A 12,681-nucleotide genomic window follows, 5' to 3' on the forward strand; every position below is an offset into this window, starting at 1 on the left:
TTAATTGATATATACTTCATGAAAGATTAATTGCCAAATTTCTACATAAATGTTGATATGATTTCAATAATTGTTACACCATAATTCATCTCTTTTATCAAAAGTAAAATTATCCTTATAGTGTTAAACATATGTGTTGCCTAAGATTTTTTAAAATAACAGAGCCAAGCAAATACTACCACTAAAGCTCTTTACCTTAAAACTCTATGCCAGACAACTTATTCAAAACAAGTAAGTATAACAAACATTAATTATGGTAGAAAGATAAATGTATCAAGGTAACCAAGGGGATTTTTTTCAAAGCTTATATTTGACTCATGCTGTGCAGTTATAGTTGTAAGTTTACTTATTGCTCTGAAAAAGACCCATATCTACTTCTTTTAAAATAGAACAAGGTGGATACTTTACAAGTCTAGTTCTTCCAGTAGACAATATTCTCCTTCAAGGAGGGGCATGTGGGTGGCTCAGTCGTTAAGCGTCTGCCTTCGGCTCAGGTCGTGGTGCCAGGGTCCTGGGATCGAGCCCCGCATAGGGCTCCCTGCTCCGCGGGAGGCCTGCTTCTCCCTCTCCCACTCCCCCGGCTTGTGTTCCCTCCTCTCTCACTGTGTCACTCTCTGTCAAATAAATAAAATCTTAAAAAAAAAAATATTCTCCTTCAAGGAATAGAATCTTAGTCAAAATATTTGTCTTCATAGTTCTAGGCCTTCCCATGGTGTTTAAATGAGTGAGTGAAAAAAAAAAAGAATTTGGTCCTTTGGGTTCCTCAGCATTACTGCATTTATGGATTTTTACATATCAGTAGCTTCTCATGATCCCAAATATGTATCTAGAAAAGTTAGTAAGTACATCTGTCTCTTAGGATTAATTTAACCAATACCCAATTTTACACTCATGACAACATCCAGATATGCAATTACAGGTTTCTAGCACTTTAAAAAATTGCAATTATTGTTTAGCTGAGTTATAGATGTCTGTTGAATTTTGCCCTAGGTATGTATTTTTGCTCATTTTTACACAGTAGTGAGACTTCATCAGTTGTAATGATTTCTATAATTTCTTTTTTTTTTTTAAAGATTTTATTTATTTACTTGACAGAGAGATAGAGAGCACAAGTAGGCAGAGAGGCAGGCAGAGGGAGAGGGAGAAGCAGGCTCTTTGCTGAGCAGGGAGCCCGATGCGGGGCTTGATCCCAGGACCCTGGGATCGTGACCTGAGCCGAAGGCAGACGCTTAACGACTGAGCCACCCAGGCAGCCCTCTATTATTTTTTACCACATCCCAGTATGAATGATCTTTGGAAATTATCTAATCCATCTGCCTTAATATATAGATTAGGAAATAAAGTGCAAAGAGGTGAAATCCTAGAGTTATCTTCATGGCCATTCCCAAGATAGACCTCTAATAGCATATATTGTTTCTTGTATTATATCCTTTTGCTATTTATGACATATTATTTGAGTTGATACCCACAATATCATGAATTGGTTAACTAAGTATTATTAGATTATTTCAAAATAGCTAGTTACAGTGGTCAGCAAACTATGGCTTTTTACAGAAATTCATACTGATTTATACTATGTTCTAAATAATGTGTATTCCATAAAGAGAAAGCCAGTTTGGCTGTGCATCAGGAAGTTTGCCAGCAAACCTTCTTCAAAAACAGAGTATGCTTTAAAAAGAAGAAATGAGGTGGAGGAACGCGCTGGCAAGCTACCATTATGCCTGGGCACTTACAGGAAGGCTTCGGCTGCGTGGTCACCAACCGATTCGACCAGTTATTTGACGACGAATCGGACCCCTTTGAGGTGTTGAAGGCAGCAGAGAACAAGAAAAAAGAAGCCGGCGGGGGCAGCGTTGGGGGCCCTGGGGCCAAGAGCGCAGCTCAGGCCGCAGCCCAGACCAACTCCACCGCAGCAGGCAAACAGCTGCGTAAAGAGTCCCAGAAAGACCGCAAGAACCCGTTGCCCCCCAGCATTGGCATGGCTGACAAGAAAGAGGAGACGCAGCCGCCCATGGCGCTTAGAAAGAAGGAATAAGACGTGTTGGAAGAAGACCTGATCAACAGCTGCAGAGTGAAGGGAAAATAATTGACAGGAGACCAGAAAGGCGACCACCTCGTGAACGACGATTTGAAAAGCCACTTGAAGAAAAGGGTGAAGGAGGAGAATTTTCAGTTGATAGACCGATTATTGACCGGCCTATCCGAGGCCGTGGTGGTCTTGGAAGAGGTCGAGGAGGCCCTGGACGTGGAATGGGCCGAGGAGATGGATTTGATTCTCGTGGCAAACGTGAATTTGATAGGCATAGTGGAAGTGATAGATCTTCTTTTTCACATTACAGTGGCCTGAAGCATGAGGACAAATGTGGAGGTAGCGGAACTGGGAAACTGTCAAAGATGAATTAACTGACTTGGATCAATCAAATGTGACTGAGGAAACACCTGAAGGTGAAGAACATCCAGTTGCAGACACTGAAAATAAGGAGAATGAAGTTGAAGAGGTAAAGGAAGAGGGTCCAAAAGAAATGACTTTGGATGAGTGGAAAGCTATTCAAAATAAGGACCGGGCAAAAGTAGAATTTAGTATCCGAAAACCAAATGAAGGTACTGATGGGCAGTAGAAGAAGGGATTTGTTCTTCATAAGTCAAAGAGTGAAGAGGCTCATGTTGAATATTCGGTTATGGACCATCGTTTCCGGAAGCCAGAAAATGATATAACGTCTCAGCTGGAGATCAATTTTGGAGACCTTGGCCGCCCAGGACGTGGTGGCAGGGGAGGACGAGGTGGCTGTGGGCGTGGTGGACATCCAAACCGTGGCAGCAGAACTGACAAGTCAAGTGCTTCTGCTCCTGATGTAGATGACCCTGAGGCATTCCCAGCTCTGGCTTAACTGGATGCCCTAAGACAACCCTGGTTCTTTTGTGGACCTTCCCATCTGAGCTTTTGCATGCTTAAGGATCCCAAATGACTTAAGAATTAAAAAAAAAAAAAAAAGACTGTCATTCATACCATTCACACCTAAAGACTGAATTTTATCTGTTTTGAAAATGAACTTCTCTCGCTACACAGAAATAACAATATGGTAGTCAGTTTTGTATTTAGAAATGTATTGGTAGCAGGGATGTTTTCATAATTTTCAGAGATTATGCATTCTTCACGAATACTTTTGTATTGCTGCTTGCAAATATGCATTTCCAAACTTGAAATATAGGTGTGAACAGTGAAAAAAAATAAAAAAATAAAAAAGTAAAAAGAAGAAATGATTTTCAAATTTCAGTTACTTGGAACGATGACCTGAGAGAAGTTGGGGTGACGTTAGAGACCTCGATTAGAGTCAAAAGGAACAGCTCTAACTTGAAAGAATTCAAAAGAGAAAATAAAATCATGAGAAGGAACAAGGCTAGGAGACAGGTCTTTTTATTTGAAACTACAGGTTCAGGGGAATCAGGTAAATACAAAATGAAAATTTACTTGGTCTTGTTTTGAACTTAATAAAAAGTGACTTAAATTCAGTAATTTAAGACTTGAGAGATTTTGATACTTGAGAGCAAATCAGCAATAGAGATGCTGAACAGAGAGGATTATCTAAAGAGAAATGAAGGGGTGCCCGGGTGGCTCAGTCAGTTAAGCGTCTTACCTTCATCACTGGTCATGATCTTGGGGTCCTGGGACCCAGTCCCATATCAGGCACTCTGCTTAGCAGGGAGTCTGCTGTTCCCTCTCACTCTCCTTTTGTGCTCTCTCTCTCAAACAAACAAACAAAAAAATTAAGATGTATTTTATTATTTGACAGAGAGAGAGAGCACAAGTAGGGGTAGTGGGAGAGAGAGAAGCAGGCTCCCCACTGAATAAGGAGCCCGATGCAGGGCTCAATCCCAGGACCCTGGGATCATGACCTGAGCTGAAGGCAGAAGTTTAACCAACTGAGCCACCCAGGCCCCCCTCTCTCTCAAAAAAGTAATAAAATCTAAAAATAAAGAGAAATGAAGAACCTGATTCTGAAAGGATATTGGGCAAGTGCACATATGTTTCTCAGAAAGAGTGGCTAGCAATCACTGTCCAAATGAAGCCAAATAATTTTTATTTTAATTTTAATATTGAATGTGTATGTCAAAAGTATGCTGTCAATATCTTAAATCATATTTAAATAATTCTATCATAAAGAATTCATTTCTTTTAAAAGAAAGCAAAAGGAATAATGATCTCTAAAATAAAGTGAAAAGACAATTGGACTGAAAATCAAGATCTGTATGACCCTATGCAAATCTTTCAACCCCTCTATATGTTAGTGTTTCATATTTAATATTTAGAATATATCTAAAGTTCTTTTTCCCCCAATCTAATATTTATGTATCCAAGTATCCAGGAACTAGGTGGGGCATATAAATAAATCCTAAAAAGGGAAAATGGAAATCATCAGGAACTATGGGCACAGGTTTCCATGAGTCAGGCAGTAGAGTATGTTGGAAACATAATGCCTGATGGGATCATTATCAATATTGTGGTCCAAACATTGCAATTCATATCCTAGGAAGCTACTGTGGTCTGGCTTGGAAACTGATATACTATTTAGCTTTCTTCAGTGACTGCATTAAAAAAAAAAATAGAGACACAATTAGATGGAATGTTTAAAGGATTTGAGTTATATTAATTGTTTTCAACTTTTAAATGTTATATCTCATCTCTGTAATATGAATTTGGTTGAGGTTTCCATCCAGGAGGGCAGAGGAAGTCTATACTGCATTAAATGCTATGGTTTGTTAGTAATCCTGTATTTTCAAGAGGAACATTATGGAATGTGTGACAATACTAAATACATCAACAATTAAAACCAGTCCATAGATGGGCTTCTGATTTGGGACAACAGCACGATATACTTAAAATCATATTGTGTCCTGTACACCATCTAGACATGTAGGCACTATTAAAATTAAAATGCTCTGTCCATGTAATGCCTCACTTCTAAAAAATGTATAGTATTTAGCTTATTATGAAATAATGAAGAATTTTCTTATAATCTTAGAGTGCCAATCTTCCCATAATTTTGGCAATAATAATTTAGATTATGCCTTTTCAAAAGTATCTAGGACAGTCTATAAATAATAAAAAATAAAGCAATCTGTGCTCACTGCCCAGATTATCACAAATATGTATAATGGAGCAAAGAAAATAAATACTTATAAGCACAACTGACTTCATGAGGAGGAAAATAAAGGAAAAGTAATTGGTCAAAACCATGCTAGAACATAATTATAGGCCTCTCATGGATCTTCTTTATAAAAGCTATGTGTATCTGTATCTAAGATTTTTTTCCTTTAGAATTCTTCAGTAGTCCCTTTGAGATAAATACAAAGGAAACAAAGAAAGCTACCTATGCCTCCACCATTTTACATGTTGAAGAAATATCATCCAAGGAAATCGCGACTTAACTAAATTGTGCAAATCTGCCTTAACTATGTTAATTGGAAAATCAGCGTATTCCAATTAGAGATTCTATTTCTCAAAACAGACATTATGTGGAATGAATTACATTTTTATTGGTAAATAGCAACCTAGAATTGTTGTTTTACATGGCTAAAATTGCTCCAAATTGCTCTCTAATGTTCTTTTGATGTGGCATTCCAGCTTATTGAACCACAAAATACTGTTGCTTTTTTTTCCAGTTTTATTTTAAAAAGTTTAATGAAATTTTATTTTTTTAAGCTTTACCAAGTACAAGCTAAATAACCAACCAGGCATTATGTATTTAGTATTTAGTATTCAACTCTCTTGGATTTTATTGGACAATAACTTAACTTCCAATTTTTAATTTCTCTATGTGGTTAGTTTATTTATTCTTTCATCTATTAATTCTATAAAAAGCATACTTAATTTCTACTGCATACCTAACACTGTACTAGATCTTAGAATCAAAAAGTAAATATGATTTCTGACCTTATAGCACTCAAAAAAAGAATAAACACAGAAATAAAAAATCCAGTGATGGTTCATAAGCTCTAGTCTAAATCATACAATATAAAACACAGATTCCTAAGGAATATACAAGAATAAACACCTAATCATTTCACAAATTTAATTATTTTAGAGTTCTAAATGTATCTTTTTTCCTTATAATCCCAAATAACATAATATACTGATATTTCACTCATGAAATCTTTGGAATGACTAACCTCAGATGTGAACTACCTCTGCTTAAAACCACACTTTCATAGGAAGAGACCAAGGTGCCCTATAGATTTGGGCCCCTTTCTCAAATTGGAGATAGGTGGAAAGATAGGAAAATGTCAACTTTTAGGGATCATGGATGTTCTTATTTAAAAAGATTTCAACAATTTATTTAGCTTTACCTCTAAGTTTACTAATAGAAAGTAGAAAAAAAGCAACATTTCTAATCTTACCATAGACCTACAATCTGCTTGTAATTCATAGACATATGACATCTAATATATTTATAACACATAGTAATTTATAGGCATAGCATAATTTATTTTTTCCCCTTCATTATTATTGAACCTGATTTTAAACAGATCTGCATTCTGAATTTTCCTGGGCAGGTAAATGTGGACAGTATGATCAGTACTACAGTAGAACTACAAACAATCCATTGTAGTAAGAATGTTTCTAAGATGTTGGGGAAGTAATAGAATTCTACAAAGCTTTTGTTGATATTTATTTGATTCATTGTGTGCTGGTGGCAGAAAAGAAATGACAAAAATAGATGTCTTCAACTTAATAAAAATGTACTTGCCACCAAGTCATCTGTAAAGGCTCTTTTGCCTATGCAGTTTGGAAACAACTTATGCCATTTGGTTTTGTCACAACTATAAAGATCTCTGAGGTGCAAAGGAAAATAGCAGTTAGAATGAGAGTTGTGATTGTTTATCTGCAATATCTTATTTTGTCCACAGCAAACTTAAGAAAAAATATTCCTTTAAAACTAAAAACATGTTTCGTTTCTTTCTGTTTTAGGTAAGCACATTAATCCTTCCTGGTATAATCAGACTGCATCAAGGTAAAACAAGAAAAAATGGCATAATTACATTTTATAGCAATAATCAATATGTAAATATAAAATTTGGACAAAAATGGTTAAAACAAAGTTTGTTTTTGGAACTAAAGACTGAAAGTACCTATAGAAAATCTAAATGTTCAGTTTGTATGTTTTGTTTTGATATCAGTATCGTAAACTTATAATATTTGAAAGTGTGTATTATGTGGAATATTAAACTCTTAACTTCTAATGTTATTAGGGCATTCTACTTTAAAGTGAAAAGTGCAAATCAGAGTAGATTTTAAATGCAAAACACTTTTGTTGTCAATATGCAAATTAATACATTTCAACACATATTGGATTAAAAATAAATTGAAATATAACAAATAAGTGATTTTCAACACTAGAAGATATTTCTTATACATGTTGTTTCTAAAGGATATACTATTTTTTAAACCACATTTATAGTTAGGAAATATAGAGTGATAGCAATAAATATTATTTATCATTTTGAAGCTTATTTATCAACATCTGAAATAATCATTTCTGGAAAATCAATTGATCATTTTTCTAGGAGACACAAGCTATTGTCTATAAAATTTATAACATTGCTTTTTCTGTAATTGAATCATAGTTAAACATGCTGCTTTGGTATTCACAACTGAAAGAGCCCAATTTAATTATCGTTATGAGGGAATATAAGTTCTAACACTTTCCAGAAATATAGTAATGTTTAAATTAATATATTGTAGCTAATATTTGTACCATTTCCAATATTTTTTATTTCAAAATAAAAGTGTGCTTATAATTCCTTTAAATTTAGCTTGTTTCTTTGACTTTTACATTGAAGGTCAGGAGAATTCAAATTTGTAGAGTAGGCATTTTTAGGGATGTATGACCAAATTTAGTCCCTTTTGGAACAAAGACAACAAATTGATGGTTTAGGAATGAACATACATGGCTTTAGAATTCAGTACCTCTAAGTTTGGCAGCACTGGAAGGGGAGGTGAAGGCCCATTAGCTCAGAAAAGGACAAAGTACTTTTTAATTAGAAGAAGAGCCATCATTGTTCATTATAATGGTTTGAAAATAAATGTTTTAGTTGATACAGCGAGGGTGTTCTCCTTTCTCTAAAGGAACACTTGAATGTTAAATAGAGGGGCTAAATTTTACTTTCATTTTTTAGTAATCATGCTAGGGATATAGTTTATTTTTCTGAATGTAATAATTTGATACTGATTTTAAATAAAAATATCATATCACTGTGACTATGATATAGTTAAGCCTTTATAGCAGTGGACTGAGAAGAGAGAAGGCTTGTTTGGCTGTTGTACTACCTTTTTTACCTTCTTTTGCTTCTCCTTTCATGTGAGTCACTGGGATACTTTGTTAAAAGAAATGCTTTTTATTTTAATTAGGAACTAATATTTAATGGATCAAATTGAATCCTCTTTTGTTAGCATAGTTAATGTCAACAATGTAAGTGAGTATGAGAAACTCTGAATGTTTTACAATTGTGTGTTTCTCTGGGACGGTTTAGTAATACCTGTTTGAATGACTATTGTAGTTAAATTTGAAATCATACATTTAACTCTAAAAATTACTTTTTGTCATATCAAAATGTGTCTGTTAAAAAGAAAAAGTTGAAAATTTTTGTCACCCTGACCCGTGATTACAATGATAATGAAACACAATTTTAGATAAATACACATTCCAAAACTACTCTATGATCTCAAAATATTTTGACATATTGTTCCATATTAAAAAAAAAAAACTCTGAAGTTCAAGTGAAAAATCTTATGTTGTTGGTTAAATAAATCTTAAACATATAACATTTTAGTTTTAAACTTTTGTTGACAAATGATATTTTTAAAATCTATTAAATAGTTTTTTACTGCAGAATTGGAAATATAATTTAATCTTTCTTTGATGACTGTGAATGATGCCACATATCAGATCCACTGCAGTAAATGTTCTAATAAAAAGTCGTAAGAGTGAAAATAACATATATAAGCGCTTTTTCCAAAACAAACAAAAAACAAAAACAGAAAACTAAAACATCATAATATTCATAATTTTCATATATCAGCTTATTTTATTGCCATTTGGCATTTTTACCTAAATCAAAAGCAGAACGGAACTTTTTGACATGTATTTTTAGTTGAATTCCAACTATTTGATGCTTACCTTAACATTGGTATTCCAGATTACATGATATATGTTCTCTGTCCATTAGAGGCTATATTTTGAATGTGAGCAACCAACAATGGCATTATGAACATAAGATTGATAGTTATTTGATTTAGCAACATCTGTTGTTGCTTGATGTACTCCAAGCAGATGCTCTTCCTTGAAATTCAACATGTAATTTTATCTACTCTCATGACATATAACCTCAACAGAAGAATACTATTTCCACACAGGTATTATAATTAACAATCATATGTGTCTTTGGTCAAGCAAATGTCTATAGACTGGGTCACACATCATTAACTTTAATAAGGAAAGCAATGGGCAAACTATGAATTGCTTCTCCATAAACTGATATAGAATTCTTTAATGTTTTAGAACACCTAGAGTCATTTTTTTTTTCAATTAGCAACTCTTCCTTTTAAATTTCTTTGAGAATCAATGAAGAAACAACAATACAAGTTATCAGAATGTCTTTCTGTTTGTTGTAGTATTTCAAAACTGTCACATTATACAGAGTTGTAATGAGAAAAATACCCAGAGATAGACACTACTGTTCATTTGATTCTCTGTTCATGTTTTGTAATATGCTGCAATACGATATAAAACCAACATAGTTATAAGTGAATTATACTGTTTCATGGTTTATATTGGGACCCGTAGGGATTTAGGATAAATATGAGTGATCACGCTGAGGATTAGAGAGTTCTGATCAAGGGTTTTCTAGGCAGAAAAGTATCTATGAAAACTAAGCAAATATGTCTTTGTCCTAGGAAAAGTATGAAAATTACATAATATCATAATAGTGTATTATAGTTCTAAAGAGACCTGATGTCCTCTAATGGAATGTGCATCTGATTCTCTTTCTCTAAGGAAGTCTCTTGCTCAGTGTTAACAATCTAATGATATCTTGTGACCTTTTCTATGCAAATATGAACAATTTGAGGCTATCACAATCTCTCATGCATTTCTCCTTAAAGGGACATTCTTAATTGCTTTTATAGTCTCAATTTTATTTTAACCTCCATTACCTATAATATCTTCTTTGAAGCTTGAAATTATCTTTTCTTTCTTCACCATTCTATTCTTTCCTGTTGTGGTAAGCAATGACTTTACTTTTTCACTGAAATTCTAGGGGGTTTCATGCAACCATAGACATAATTTAATATGTTGAGGCATATCTTTATTATATTATTCTATTAATCACATCCACCAAAAGAGAAGCATGTATTCCTTTTCTATGGAGATCATTCAAAGATGAAGTGTTCTTTTGCATATAGAAGCAAGACTAACAACACTATGAGAAACATTATCTTTTGGATTTTCTTTTTCTACCTGTTTCTTTGGTGCTGAGTATATCATCCCATCCTTAAAATTAAATGGATTTTTTTTCTTTAAAAATGATCCTATCACTTCTGAATTATGAGGCAATAATAATGCATATTTTCTTATTTTAAAAATAAAATAAAGCAATTTAGCCTTTGTGTCCTTATAATTAGAAAATGGTGGAAGCTTTAATTTTTAAACAGCATAAACGTGTCATCCTCATTATGGAAAGGAAATAAAATGTAACTGTATAAGAAATGATTAAATATTTTAAAGTTTCAAATGGGTGGCAGATATACATGCATATAATATATATGATTATGCTGGCTTCATTGCCACAGTCCTCAAATGTTTGAAATTCTCATGTAAATAAGCAACTGATGGTCAAATATGGCCCATGAAAATGGATGCTCCTTCAGTTCAGATCCTATGTCCCTTTTCCCTTTGTGATCCCCCCTTTACCTAGCAAAAGGCTTGGCACATTTTTAGGCACTTATAAATACTTTTATTGCTGCTACTGATGTATTTATTCTTAGATTATGTTATAGAGAAAAGCTCTATATTGACTAAATATAGACATTCCATACAATATAACGTGGAATTTTATAACTCATTTATAAAAAATTGTCTATCTTAAACTCCTTAAATGAGGGTAGGAAAGGTAGGTAAATTGGTAGATACATGGATGACAAAGAATGACTTCCTTTAAAAGTCACTGTTTACCATCATAACCTTTTATACTACTAGAGATTTTAGAAATACAACCATTAGTATCATGTGTATGTTTTCTTAGTAAGAAGCAAATATTTAGTGTAGCAAAAATTCATGATCTAATTGTATAACAAAAGATAAATTATATGAGGTCTTTTATTTATAAAAAGAGATAAAAGAAACAGTGAAATTGGGTCAAATAACTTCTAAGTGGACAGAATTTTTTTTTTTTTTGAAAATCGTACTTCCATAAGTGTACCTTTGAACTATTTCTTTTAGTGATTTGACACTGGCAGCTGAATAAATGTATGTATCAATTAACAAATTGAATGAAAGTTAATAAGTTGAATGAAAATTATTTTTTATGTATTAAATTCAATTAGTTAACATACAGTGTTATTAGCTCCAGATGTAGAGTTCACCTATAGTAATGATACCATACTATACTGATACTCTACTGTAATGATATTAAACTATACTACTATATTATACTATACTATACTAACATATAGTATCATTAGCTTCAGATGTAGAGGTCAGTTATTTGTCCATTGCATATAACAACCAGTGCTCATTGCATCACAGGCCCTTCACAGATGACATGATATTTCATGTTGGAAACCCCAAAGACTCAATACCAAAATTGCTAGATCTCATATAGGAATTCAGCTATGTGGCAGGATATAAAATCAATGCACAAAAATCAGTTGTATTTCTATACACTAACAATGAGACAGAAGAAAGAGAAATTAAGGAATCAATCCCATTTAAAATTGCACCAAAAACCATAAGATGCCTAGGAAAATTATTTAACAGTATTTACAGTATATATTTTACCTAAACTCATTCATCTTCCTTCATTTTATTGCAGAGTGCTTGTTTCCTATTATCCTTTAGAAGGATTTGTCATTATTACTCATACATAGTTCTCAAAAAATATATGAGTTTATAGACAACTAGATCATGCTAGCTATTCTAATTCAAAAGAATGTTCTTAGAATTCTCTTATACAATCGTAAGCATGGATAATTACCTAGTTTCTTGGTTCAAGAAAAAAAGTGATGATTGTGTGATGGTTGGATTTTTTTTTTAATATTCACATTTGAATTCCAGTTTAACTCCTTCTACATAAAGCAATTTAATAAAAGCTTCCCATAATATTCCTGATGTTACAACCACTTGTGGTTACCTTTAATACTTAAGAGTTTGGGAGCTATGTCAGATGAATCCCTTTTGCTATTTCCAAATATAAACTATTAAGGTATTAAGAAATTATTTGTCTCCATTCTAAGATTCATATATTTAAACTACAAAAAAAATTTTTTCCCAACTTCTGTGCTTCTCCATTAAACAAACAAACAAATGAGTTATTTTCACATCAAGTGCTGTTATCAGTGGCAGTCTACTTTAATCCACATGTTCAGTCTCAGCTGCAAACATGTCCTTTTTGTTCCAGCCTAAATTA

At 33.2% G+C, this 12,681-nt stretch overlaps 1 protein-coding gene and 1 pseudogene across 6 annotated transcripts in view; both read left to right on the top strand.

Annotated features, from left to right (window-relative positions):
• The window catches only part of CADM2 (cell adhesion molecule 2), a 1,066,008-nt gene that overhangs the window by 526,402 nt on the left and 526,925 nt on the right, over window positions 1–12,681 (top strand). The gene's annotated exons all lie outside the window — the stretch shown is intronic.
• On the top strand, window positions 1,695–3,217 carry LOC112824941 (SERPINE1 mRNA-binding protein 1-like; annotated as a pseudogene).

This window comes from Callorhinus ursinus, unplaced genomic scaffold, assembly GCF_003265705.2.
Source record: "Callorhinus ursinus isolate GAN/ISIS: 27379988/994484 unplaced genomic scaffold, GSC_fseal_2.0 scaffold1, whole genome shotgun sequence".
NCBI lineage: Eukaryota > Metazoa > Chordata > Mammalia > Carnivora > Otariidae > Callorhinus > Callorhinus ursinus.